At 54.8% G+C, this 12,606-nt stretch overlaps 1 protein-coding gene across 7 annotated transcripts in view; it reads right to left on the bottom strand.

Moving 5' to 3' along the window:
• The window catches only part of NAV1 (neuron navigator 1), a 191,854-nt gene that overhangs the window by 39,949 nt on the left and 139,299 nt on the right, over positions 1 to 12,606 (bottom strand). The window lies entirely within an intron of this gene.

Raw genomic sequence — 12,606 nt, 5'->3', positions numbered from 1 at the left:
CCAAAAAGCAACTCTAGACTAAAAAAGACCTCTACTTTTACTCCCTTTCAGTGCCTTTCTGCTCCAACCTGCTGGGTTTACAAGTCAAAACAAGATTTTCCTACCAGCAACGTTACTGGCTCCTTTTGACACAGGAAAATAAAAGGTAAGGGGGTGGAGGGAGGAGGCAGGAGAGGAAAAGAGAAAGAAAAGAGGAAGCTCTATCTAGGCGGGCCTGCCCTTCGCCATTAATCTTCCACCAGAAGGAGGCACTGCCTTAAAACAGGATGAGAGAGATTCAAACATGTGCAGTTTCAAGAGTGGATGACGTGGAGCTGACAGAAGCGAAGCCTTTTCTAGTGAGAAGCACAGACCTTGCCCCAGGGATGGGGCAGACTGGGACGTCCCTCTCCCTGGTTAGGGTCACGGCAACAGAGGGGTCCTGTCTCCAGATCGAAAGCAGCCTGGGAGCGCAGGTCGGGCACTGGAAGAGGTGAAGGCGGTGCAACCAGGACACCTTCCGCTCTCATAGATGCAAGCACCCGGCTGGGCGGGACGTGGCCTCCCACGGTCCCGCGCGGGCCTGCCTTCCCTTTGAACACATCGCACCCCTCTTCTGACCACCCTGTGTCACATTCAACCTTCTCACCTCAGAATCCCTGGCCTTCCATTATCACCTTTCTTCTCTTTTCCTCTATTAAATAATAAAAGCTCACTTTCCAATTTCCTCCTAGTAGTTCCACATAAAAACCAAGGAGATCATTTTTCTGGTCACTGAGTCTCCTCATCCAGTTAAAAATCCTGACTCGAAACAGAAGGCAACGCACCACCTGTCTCCCTAACGGTGTCCGCGTTTCATCCTCCGAAGAGGAGCACGACAAGGAACACTCATTCGGAAAGCCAGCAGAACACAGCAAACACATGCTCCCAACTAGGACCTGAGAGAAAGCTCCCCGCGTCTGCCTGCTTGCATGTGTCCTGCCGGACCCCTGGGAGGGTGTGGTCAGACAGCTGAGGGCCCTTCACGCCCACCAAGAGGATCAGCTCAGGATAAACACGACGCGGGTGACATCATGGCGGCCGTCAGGGCACACAGGCGATGTCACCCAAGTCAACGATCGGCCTTCCTTTCCAGGAGGAGCACAGAGAAATCAACCCAGGGCAGAGGGTGAGCACCTGTCAGGAGCTGGCACCCTCCTGAGACCCCTGGGGAGGAGTCCCGTGGACAGCTGGCCGTGGACGAGGCAGGTCATTCTAGAGCAGGTCAGATGCATGGTCACAGAAACTGCTGTCCCTTCACTGAATTCAAGGAAGAAACATCTCGGCTGGGTGGTAAAGGCGAAGCTGCTTTCCAGGTTCCAGGAACACTTGGATCTCGCCCATTTAGGTCACCTGCAGTTTTAAGTGGCTCTGGCTGGATTTTCTCATACCTGTAATGCCCGCAACTCATCTTCATGTCATATCCTCACTTAAATTCCAAAATAAAAATGTCGGTCATCCATGCTGGCAGTGGCCAGAGCTGCAGGAGTCCAGGGTGGTAACAGCTTTCTCTCCACAAAGAATTAGCAGCTGAGGCCTTGAAGAAGCATCAGTGCATTGCCAGTGAGGCTTCTCAATTTGCTCCTGGGAGAGCTCATCGGATGCCTCTGTTGCCACCCTGATATCATTATTTCAGAAGAAATGGTCATGAGAAGGTAGGAGAATTTAAGGACATGCTTCATAATTGAACGTTTATCTGTGTGGTTTTAACGATAAAGATTTCCGTTGTAGCAAAGCAGTCCACGTGTGAGTCAGGCTGCCTTGTGCAAAGTTGCTGCTCACTTACTCAGCAGGCAGCCAGGGTCTGACCCAATAGGAGTTTCGACTTGTGCCCACCTGGCAGACAGGACCAGCAGGACTCTTCACTGCTGGACACACGTGCAGCAATGCCCCACACCTGACCAGAGCAAGGTCTGCAGCTGTATTGAAGATGCGAGGCTTTCTGGAAGACATCCTTAAATGATGCTACTGACCATCACGCCACCCAACACCAGAAGCGCTGGAGCCCAGCTTGATGGTCCCCTTCTGTCTGCAGAGTCAGAGAAGTTACCAAGCTCACTCATTCGGCTGTCTGTAACCTTGCTCACAGCTAAGCAGGCTCGCCACTTTCCCACCACCCAGTGTACTGCGGATATCCAAATAGCAACTCCTAAATGCTCACAGGTAAAAGCTGTCTTTAGCATGCTGCTTTCCTCCAGATCCACAGCACCTGCTTTCGTCAGAAGCGCATGCCTTATACATTGTTTTCTAGTTGAGATGGATTTGTGCTAATCCATGCATATATTCTAGCCTTAGTTTTCTTGTGAACATCACCAGATTGTGAAAACAAGTTACCGTATGTCCAGCATTTAAATATGCATCTAAGCATTGTCCTGGGTATGTACCTACACGCACAACCTCATTTAATATTCGTATCAGCCTGGACTAGGATGTTATTTCCATTTTACCTGTAAGAGAGGGGAAACTTTAGATTTAAGACCTGGAGAAGGGAATGGCTACCCACTCCTGTATCTTGCCTGGAGAATTCTATGGACAGAGGAGCCTGGCGGGCTACAGTCCATGGGATCACACACAGTCAGACACGACTGAGTGACTAACACTTTCACTCTCAAGGTTACAAGCCTGCCCATGGTCCCACAGCCTCCCTTAGCATCAAGATCTGACTAAAAGACCTGTCATTAAGCACTGAGTGGAATAGAAATACTCCCATCAGGAGGGGGACAGCTCTAGTTAGGGGTGGTAGAGCTAGCGAAGCTAAATTGGGCATTTGCTCAGATCACAGGGAGCTCTCTGGCGTGTCACTCTGCATGGTGTGGTTTGGCAGCTTTCTAAAAGGTGTTCTGCTGGAGGGCAATGATCATTTACAAACCTCCAGGGGACTTCTGCATAAAAAGACCGGTCTCCAGGTCAAAGGCAACCTGTGTCTGCTCTGCCGATTTAACACCACACCTCGAACTGAGGTCTGGAATGGAGAATCATGAAGACATGGGGTTGGTCCTGGACCTCAAAAGGCCTGAAGACTCAAACAGAAGACTCCCGAGAGTGAGGTCTGCTTCTCAGTAACTGGATGAGGGCTTGAGCACAAGGCAGGGTGGCCAGCCCCACAGGCCCTTCCACGAGCGCACACCAGCTGCCTTGGCACAGGCCAGTGGACAGCGTGCCCCTGCAAGTCTGTGGCATGGGGCTGGGAGGATGCAGGCAGCTCCCGATGATTCAGATGCCTTAGCCTGGGTGGATGGGCTTTCCAGAGCCCTGTCCACCTCCTTCCATGTAGGATTCATCAGGAGCCCAAGTGGCCTGAGTGGGAAGTCCAGTCTCCAGAATGGCAGTGGGCAAAGGACTCTCTGTGGCGACAGGTGAAATTAAAATACCCCTGATGGCGATGGCCAGGATGCTGGGTAAGGCCCACGGTGGACACCGTGGGCACACCTGCCTTCAGTGTGGCCCTGGAGTGGCAGAGCCCTAACTGGGGGTCCACAGAGTCTTCCCGCGTCCGTGTGGCCCCAGGACCAAGTCACGTACTCCCCACCAAGACCAGGTCGACCAGCCAGCCACCAACGCCACATCCACAGCGACCTGCCCTGTCTGTCAATGGCACGGCGGCTGCTGATTGGTCTGCTTGCGGGGAGAGCTGTCTCCCTTCTGGGTGTGTCCCTGTGGTGCTCACTTTCCTGGCTTCTCGTCTCTGGGAGTGTCTTCGGTTTCACAACAATCCCCTACATTCACCCACCAGAGGCCAACACTTACGTAGCCCTGCTTCCAAAAAGCATCCTATGTGGAGTCTTCCCAGGACAGATCGAAAATGAGTTAGGAGCAGAATCCGCAAGGAAGTTGCATGCAGCGCTGTTCAGATGTCTTCCAAGCACACCCTAAGTGGATGCCCTGCCATGGCGGCGGGAGGCCCCTTCCGGCCAAGAGCTCTCGGCATTTGAGCTGAGGCGTCCCTGAGCGAGGTCCCATGGAGGGCGCTTCTCTCCAATCCCAGGCAGTGGTCAAGCTGGAGGCCACCAGGTCTTCCTGTCAGACACCACGTGCTGGGATTCGATTAAACGCAGGCCTTTTCCAATCACCCAGTTATGGGCTGGAATGCAACACGGTGCAACAGCTCCCGCTTTCTCTGTTTATGAAGCAGGCGTGCAGCGCCTCATCGACGTGTCCTTCAGGCGGACGGCAGCCCTTACAGCTCTGTGGCTCCCACAGACGCAGTCTTCTCCCTCGAAACAGCCTCTTAAATCCGTGGGGGCCTTTCATCTGGGAAGACCGTCCTGGGCGGGCCACCAGAGAGCTGTCTTTGCCTGAGGCCATATGGGTCTCGAATCTGTTCTCAGGCCCCAGGTCTGGGACGCTAGGCAAGGTAACTTTTAACTTGAGCCTCCCCCCTCCCCCGACCCCCAACAACCCGTGCATTCTTTCCTCATGTAAAGATTTCCAATAAGAGCATAAAATGAGCAGTTAATAATAGGTCCCAACATGTAAATTACAGTGGTTTCCAAAAATAAAAGCTTCATGGGGGAAAAATCTGCAAGTTACCACTGTGAGGTAGACTCGAGGAAAGTCTCCTCACACCAGGGAAAGCGGCGTCTGTGAGGTACACACGAGAGAAGTTTCCGCACACCAGGGCAATCTGGGCGTCTGCATACAACCGGCAGGCAAGGACTCCAGACACAGTCCTTGGAAATGATTTTCTTGTGTTGACCAAACCCTAACTTTTCCCTACCTCGCCACTCTGTCTCCTTCTCCTCAACCAACCTCACAGTTAAGCACCCAAGGCCTGTTCCTCAGTGTTTCCTTACATTTCTAGAGAGCAAGAAGGGAAAAAAGGCGGCGCTATAATCTATTCCTTTCTCGCACTTTGTCTGAGGTGATGCCTGGAACCCTTGTCGTCTGCTTGCCAACCAGCCTGTTGACGCTTTCGTCCTTGAAAACCAGCACTTGTTCAGGATTTAAAAGAAGTGCTCCTGAGAGGCCCTCCAGATTCGTGCGTTCTGGCGGCATCTCGTCCCCTCACTAAGATTCTCCAGTCTTAATCCTCCCAGGGAGGACTGGGCAGGTTTGTCCAAAGAAATCCGAGCATCCGGAAGCCACACTGACTAGAAAGCTCGCTTGTCTCTTTAATCGAGGCCTTAAGGGGGCTGAGCTGCCGCCCCCACCACGAGGGGCCGCTGATCTGCTGCGGTGGGCACTGTGGTTTTTATACATGTCTCGCCTTTATCTCCAAATTAAGCGCCTTCTTATCAAGAGGCATTTAGTTCACGGGCTGCTTACTCTCAGTGAAGCATCTTTGTTGAGGGTTCTGAAGATTTTCACTTCAGAGAGCAGGACAGCTGAATACCACATTGTGTGGGCAGGTCAAAGGTCAGTCTCAGAGGAAAACCCAGCTAATGCAAGTCAAAGACTCAAGTTTTTAGGGAGTCTGCCATGCGTGTGAGAGTAAGCCCATCGCTCACCTGTGACAAAGCCCCGGGCAAAAAGAATGAAAAGAAAAGGAATCTTAATTCTTATTCAGTCAGGAGATGAAGTAAAGATCTTAGTTGCGAGAAACGAGCTACAGGCAGGTGTTGAGACCAGGTAAAGAGACACGCGCTCCCTGCCCCAGGCACGGCAGGCTGCCCGCTCAAGGACGAAGGACGGGTGGAGGAAAAAACGACAGGGAACTGAGAAGGTTCAAACTTCTCAAACCCTCACCTGGAAACGCCGGGGGGAGCGAGCACACAGCTCTGAAAGGCAAGTGCTCCACACGGCTCTTACAGAACCAGGTATCCAAGGATCCACAGTAGTTTGCAAATATACGTACCCAGCCACTTTGGGAACTGGTTATAGCATTTAACACCTTTGAGGATGATTCTTTGAGGCTGACTGCCATCATTCTGGAACAAATTCTCAAGGCACCACTCTCCACTGAAACACCCCATTCCCTCCGAACCCTCTCCCGTCTGCCTCTCCGCTGCAGTGGCCCTGCTTCTCCTTCAGAGAACGGAAACTAGAAGCGGGAGTTTCACCCTGGGTTCCAGAGCAAGTCAGTGGCAAAGCCAACTTTCGATTTTCGGGTACTTCATCTCTTCACTTCAGCATCGAAACTGTTCTTCTCACTGTCAGGGTACAGAACATACACGTACCCGTTCCTCCATCACGCCTCCTGCCATCTCATCTCCCCCAGGTCAAGAGGGAGAGCAGTTTTTGTTCTCTAAAGACACATATCTTAGGAAAAAATAACAGTCTTGAGAACACAGGAAATGACTGGCTATGAAATGACTTTGGGTATTAACATGCTTTTCTTGGGCAACTTGGAGTTGGAATCTCTGCTTTGAGGCTTTCTGACCAGTCTGGGGCTTTCTGCATAATCCTTAAAGAAGTTGAAAGAAGGAAGACTGAAATTAAAAGAGAAGTTAAAATCAAACCAGCTTGTACTTCTGGAGAAGGAGCCTTCAGGCGACAGACAGAATGAAAACATCCTGTTATTCCTCCCCTTCTGCTCCGACGTGGGACAGATCCAGAGTCACTGCACGTCCGACCAGCAGCCCCTGCATGCTGTCCCCAAGGCCTGGGTGGCAGAACTTGGTCAATGCCCTGAGGGTCCCTGCTGAGGGAGCAGAACTCCCCTCCCCTCCCATACACCCCAGGCCTGCACATCCTCTGGGGCCACAGCTGTGGCCAGGCTTTCCATGCAGAGACTGCCGGACACAAGCACTTGGAAGATAATGCAAACATGAGGTGCCTCGTGGAGGATGAAGGGGATTTCCATAAAGCACAGGAGGAGACTGGTCTCATTACACATCCCCTCTCTCAGTCCGTTTATAGGAGCTGGCCTGTTAACAGTGGACCAAGGAAAATGCAGGGAAATTCATCAATTAACATACAGCTCTCTGTACTTTGAAGGTAATTCTAAAACACATTCAAGCCCTAAGAAGAGTGGTCTTTATGGGCTTTCCTCATTCAGAGGAGCCATCTTTGCAGGAAGAGGTTATTCAGAAGTCCTCCTCAACAGCAGCTCGAGGCTGGCCAGAAAGGCAAAGTTGCTAAGCACGAAGCCCACCTTCGAGGGAACCCCTCTCCCGGGCCTGCCGTGGGAGCTGAGTTCTTGGAGAACAATGCCCCTGGGACCAACTCTCAGGAGCAGTAGGCATGGACATCGAGCTGGGAACTCAGAGCCTGGATATTGCGGATGTTTGTGAAAAGGTGGAAGTGAAAGAGAGGAGCTCAAAGGGAGAAACCGTATGGAGTACGGGCACGGAACACACACCCAACAGTCAACAGGAAGGAAGGGCCACATGCAGAGGCCAATGACGCGCACAAGCCCACCACGCCCACTGCCCTCCTGACGGCTGCTTCCTGGTGGCCGCAAGTCGCTTCTCTTTCTGACCGCTTGCTTCTCACTGCCAATACTGGCATCCCAGTGTCAGAAGCCAGCATCCCACTCTATTACAAGTTAATCGTACCGCCACGGGCTCTGAAATAAGTTGTCTGTTGTTCTGTCTGCAGTGATCACAACAATGCCTGGCATACAGGAGGCAGTTTCAACAGGCGCTGGTGGAAGACTGACTTGCTTTACTTCCTGCAGCCGTTTGGCCCTAGAGAGCCCGCGTGAGGGCGCACGCGGCTCCGGCACATTCGCTAATCTCAAACCCGCAGTCCCTCCCTCCCAGCCCTCTGGAGCTGCAGTCAGCGTCCTGTGATGGACCACAGTGGAGAAGAGTGTGGAAAACAACGCACACACGCATAACCGAGTAACTGCGGCACAGCAGAAACTAACACAACACTGCCAAATCAACTGTATTTCAATAAAGTTTAAAAAATATGATTTATCCACCTCTGACCTGTTATATAAACTGTTATATAGCCAGCCCTGCTGGCTCTTTGTTGTCATCGTCAAAAGAACACTATTAATTCCACATACACATCACTTTTGGGTAAGAGTTCCTGTCTGCAGGAACCTGTGGTTGGACAAAGCCAGCATCATGCAATGAACGACTGTTGGGGAAAAAGTAGAAATAGGTTGGAAAGCAGCTTCCCTGGAGGCTGAACTGATACATCAGCAGCTCTTGTTTACAGAAAGCGGCCGTTCCCTGAGGAAGCCCCGGTGTCCTTAAGCTTTCAGAAAACACCAAGCTCCTTAACCGGATATCCCGCCCAGGGTGTGATGGGCAGAGGGACCAGCCAGAGCTGTGTCCAAACTTCTGCTTCAGCAACTTACGACCTGGGATAGGCACGCCTGTCCACCACCCTCACCCCAAACTCACCCCCAGCTCCGCAGTGGTCACGTCACCATCAGCCTTTCGAGGTCATGGTGCAGAGTAAACACGGAAAAAGTGCGGCCCCAGCTTGGTGCAGGGCAGGGAAGTCGGAGGCAGGGCAGGGAAGTCGGGTGCAGGGCAGGGAAGTCGGAGGCAGGGCTTCCCTCCCATCTCGTCTTTCGAATGACCCCCCTGCTACTCAAACGGCCCTGGTAGCAACACATCTGGAGGAAAGTCCGCCTAGGAGGAACCGGCACTTGCTGCAGCCCCCGTCCGCGCACGGCCGCAGCAAGCATCCCCCACCGCCCTGACAGGACAGCCGGGCTGCCGAGCGCGCTCGCAGCGGGTCTGGGGAGGCGCTGCGACCTTCTTTCTTCTCAGTGTTTTCCCGTAGCGGTGTGCCCGTCCTCACGGATCACAGGCATGTCCAGGACCTGAGTTTTCTAGGAAGTTCCCAAGCCATCCCCGGAGAGTTGGGTCGGAGTGAGTCCTCATAGGCGCCGCGTCCTCCACAGGGGCAGCATTACCTGACTCTGCTTTGAGGGGAGGGTGAGGGGCTCTGTTCCTCTGGCCATGAACGTGGTGTGAGGTGACACTGGACCCGGTCCAGAGGAAACAGCAGGTTGTGCTACTAGATCAGAGGCTTTCAGGCAGGGCTCCTGGTGCGGCTGAACATGCAAGGAAGCACAGAGCTGTCTGTCTCACACTAGCAGCCTGTGTGACGGGGGGCGTCCTGGGGAGGCTGGGTCTGGGCACAGAGCCTCCCACCAAGGAAAATCTCCTCCCTCTCTCCTCAGAGGAGTTCATGTTCCTCTGGAAAATTCTTACTTTATCTTCAAGGCCCAAGGAAAATGCCACCTTTGCCATGAAGTCCTCCTGCCCTGTCTGCTTCCAGGTACCACAAGTAGGTCCACTTCCTCCTGCTCGATTGCCTCTCACGTCTCGAAATTCTAAATGCCATATATATGTGTCTGCTGACATTTTAAAAAATTAACTTACTTGACTGCTGGGTCTCTGTTGCTGCTCCAGGGCTTTCTCTAGTTGCTGCGAGTGGGGGGCTACTCTGTTGTGGCAAACGGGCTTCTCTCGTCTCGGAGCACAGGCCCTAGAGCACAGGCTCAGGAGTTGTCTGTCGAAGTGCGTGGGATCGTCCCGACCCAGGGATCGTCCCGACCCAGGGATCTAACCCATGCCCCCTGGACTGCAAGGCTGATTCTTAACCGCTGGACCACCAGGGAGGTCCTGTCTGCTGACTTTCCTTTGTCTGTGTGCATTGCAAGACTCCAAGCTCGCTGAGGGCAGGGACTGTACACCACTGTGTCCCCCATTCCCAGCACTGCGCCCGCATCGGGGGTGCTCACGACACCGCTGGACAGATGGAGAGATGCCAGCTCCTCGGGGGTCTGCATTCCTCCAGCACCAGCATGCTGTGGGCCCGAAGTGTCACACTGTAGAGGCTGAACTAATACAAGCTGGTGTTTTTAAAGGCTGCATTTTTTCAGGTGGTGTATGTAACCTGCTGTCAAAACAGGGTGTGTAATATACTACCATAATTAGCACAGAATTTGGGCTAGATAGAAGTCTGAAGATGGACCATTAAGAATTTACGTAAAGATCTAAGACATACTGTAAGCAGAGAGCTGTGCAGTCTGTCACACCGACAGGCACCTTCATCAGGGCCCTAGCAGGATGGCAGGGAAGGATGCCGAGGGAGCGGGCGGCCTGGAGAAACTCGGCTATGTGACATCACCCGTGAAGCCTCCGTGCCGAAAGCACTCTGCTCCTCTTTGCCTGTAACCCGTTTTTTAGTTTGTACTGGAATATAACTAATGTACAACGTTGCGTTCCTTTCAGGGGTACAGTGAGGTGCATCGGTTACACACGTACACGTAGACACTTTTTTGGGAAGCTCTTCCCAGAAAGCACTCCATCCTTCACATCCTCTCACCATCATCCCCACACCCTGGGAGCTCGAGGACACTGAGGCAAGTTGCCGAGCAGCTAAGGCCGCAAAGGGATCAGTGGTGGAGCCAGGGTCCCAGTCGGGCTGCACACTGAGTCCAGGCTCTTCTCTCACACCCGTGAGTGGTCGGCCAGTCCTCGACCTTGAGAGGCCACGACTGTCCTCAGCTTCTGCAGTGTCGGCGTGGCAGGTCCCCTGGGCCTGGGTTAGTGTCTGTGAGAACACCTCCCTGGAGCAGGCTCAAAGGTTGGCTGCAGAGCCACACAGGTGCCCCCAGGACGCTCGTGGGCACATTCACTGACCCTCCCTGTGCTCAGTTGCTCCATCTGTGAAATGGGCTCTTCCGAGGCCTGCTGTGGGGAGTACACCAGCAGGTGTTGACAGAGACCTGGGCACAGGCTTTGTCGTGGCGTGTCCTGTGACCATGGCAGAGGCGGCCGGCTCGGCTGTGGGCACGGGTGCCCGCCGCACTCAGCATCCTCACGGGCGCGTTCTGCCCTGCGCTCTCTCCTGCCACCAAGCAGGGGGCAGGGCTCCGCAGGGCGAGGGGCCGCTGGCACGCGTGGCCTGCCCATGGCGTGCAGGCCCAGCCCTGGAAGCCCTCAACCGGACGCAGCTGCTGGCTCTGCCGTCCCCTCCCAGGGGCTGGCCCTGCACTGCGCCCACACCTGCAGCCCCAGGGTCTCTGTGAGCCGGCCTTATTCCCGAGGGACCCCAGGCTCCAGCTCAGGGTCCCTCCCAGGAGGGAGTCCAAGAGAGCTGAATGGGACAACCACCTGCACTGGGGTTTCTAGCTTAGGTTTGCCGGGGCAGGAGAGGCGTCTCCAGGAGCGACCCTAACACTTGAGACAGCGAGGATGGGGCCGACGGAGGAGCCTCCCCCAGGATGCAGCCACTACGGGCACCTGGGAGGGAAGGCCTGGGGCTGGTCATGGGGTGCTGGGGGGCCACTCCTCCCCAGCTGTCTCTTTCAGGGCTCCCAGAGCCTGCAGGGAAAGCGTCTCTTCAATGCCTGTTGTTCCCAACCAAATACCATTACAAGTCAGGTTCTGAGCGGCCCCTTTCTGAGCCAAGGCCTAGGCCAAGCCTCCCTCAGTGGATGAGAGCCAGGGCAGTTAAAGTTTATGTCTGAACTCTGGCAGTTCTCGGACAGACCTCCAGTTTACAACATCCCGTTTCTCCTTCCCTACTAGCTACAACGCCCCCCTCCACTGGGAAGTCTCAGGCTTGGGTGAAAAGGAAACCACAGGCCAGGCCAGGCGTAGCCCAGCAGGCAGCAGGCGGGCAGAGGTGTAACTAGACCTGCTCCTCCGCCTCTGTGGCCACAGCAGACAGGGCCCGCCCCACCTGCCACACCTGCCCAGGAGTTGTTTCCGGTAAGAAGCCAGGTGAGCACGGCCAGCTGTGGCTCCAGCACAGAGCTCACTGGACAGAATCTGGGTCTCCGGGGCGGGGAGGACTCCAAGTCTAGGCACCATGGGGTGACCCCCATGTCACCTGTGCGGTCACCAAGCAAAAAGGCCGGCCGCCAGTGGATGGAAAGACAAGTTCAGGGAAAGGATGCTGGGGCCAACTAACAGAGTTCCACTTTCTCTGCCATAGGGAGGGCAGCAGGGCACCTAAGGGTAGAACCAGGGCATTTATAACTTCCTCAGACAGAGCCCTGTGGACCTGAAGTGGGTAAAAGCTACCAGGCAGGGGCAGAGGCTGGGCCGGTTAGGAAGGGACCCTCCCTCTGCTTCTTCAGGGTCAGAGATTCAGGACTCAGCCAAGGATCTCGGCAGAAGTAGAAATCCTCACGGGTCCCTGAATAGACCTCTGTTCTCTGGAGTCTTCTCTGTTCCTGAATTGGCTGCCGTTATGACACCCCGCCCCCACCGATCAGCTTAGCAAAGGGACCCCACGGGTCTCCAGGTGGAGGGGGCAGGACAAGCTTCTGAGGGGCTCTGGGCGCTGGAGATGCCCGGACCGCGCCTTGCCACCTGTCTGCTCCACCCGGAGCCTGCGTGGGCAGAGCGGCCTGGAGGTCCCGGCAGGGACCCGCGGGGAAGGAGGGGCAGTCTGGGCCGAGGGCGGGGCTGGGGGCGGAGTGGTCCCAGCAAGGGGCGTCGGCCTCCCATTCAACTCTCTAATCTCCAACTTCCTTCAGCTCCGAAGGCGGAGGAGGGGAAGGTGTCCGCGGGCTGGGAAGCTCCCAGAAAAAGCAGGCAGCATCAGCACGCTTCCTCAGGCGGCAGGACCCCTTAGCTCTCTCAAAAGCATGGTTTCCAAGTGGGCTGGGGTCCCGGGGCTGCCGCCCTCACCTTCCAGGGCCGAGCGGGCCCCCGGAGCGCATCTCCCGGCCGGCTCTCACCTCTCCCGGAGGGGTCCAGCCCGCTGCGGGGTCAAGCGTGC

The sequence above is a fragment of the Bubalus bubalis genome, chromosome 5, assembly GCF_019923935.1.
Source record: "Bubalus bubalis isolate 160015118507 breed Murrah chromosome 5, NDDB_SH_1, whole genome shotgun sequence".
Taxonomy (NCBI): Eukaryota; Metazoa; Chordata; class Mammalia; order Artiodactyla; family Bovidae; genus Bubalus; species Bubalus bubalis.
Note: the sequence above shows the minus strand (reverse complement) of the source record. Positions and strands in the feature narration are given on the sequence as shown.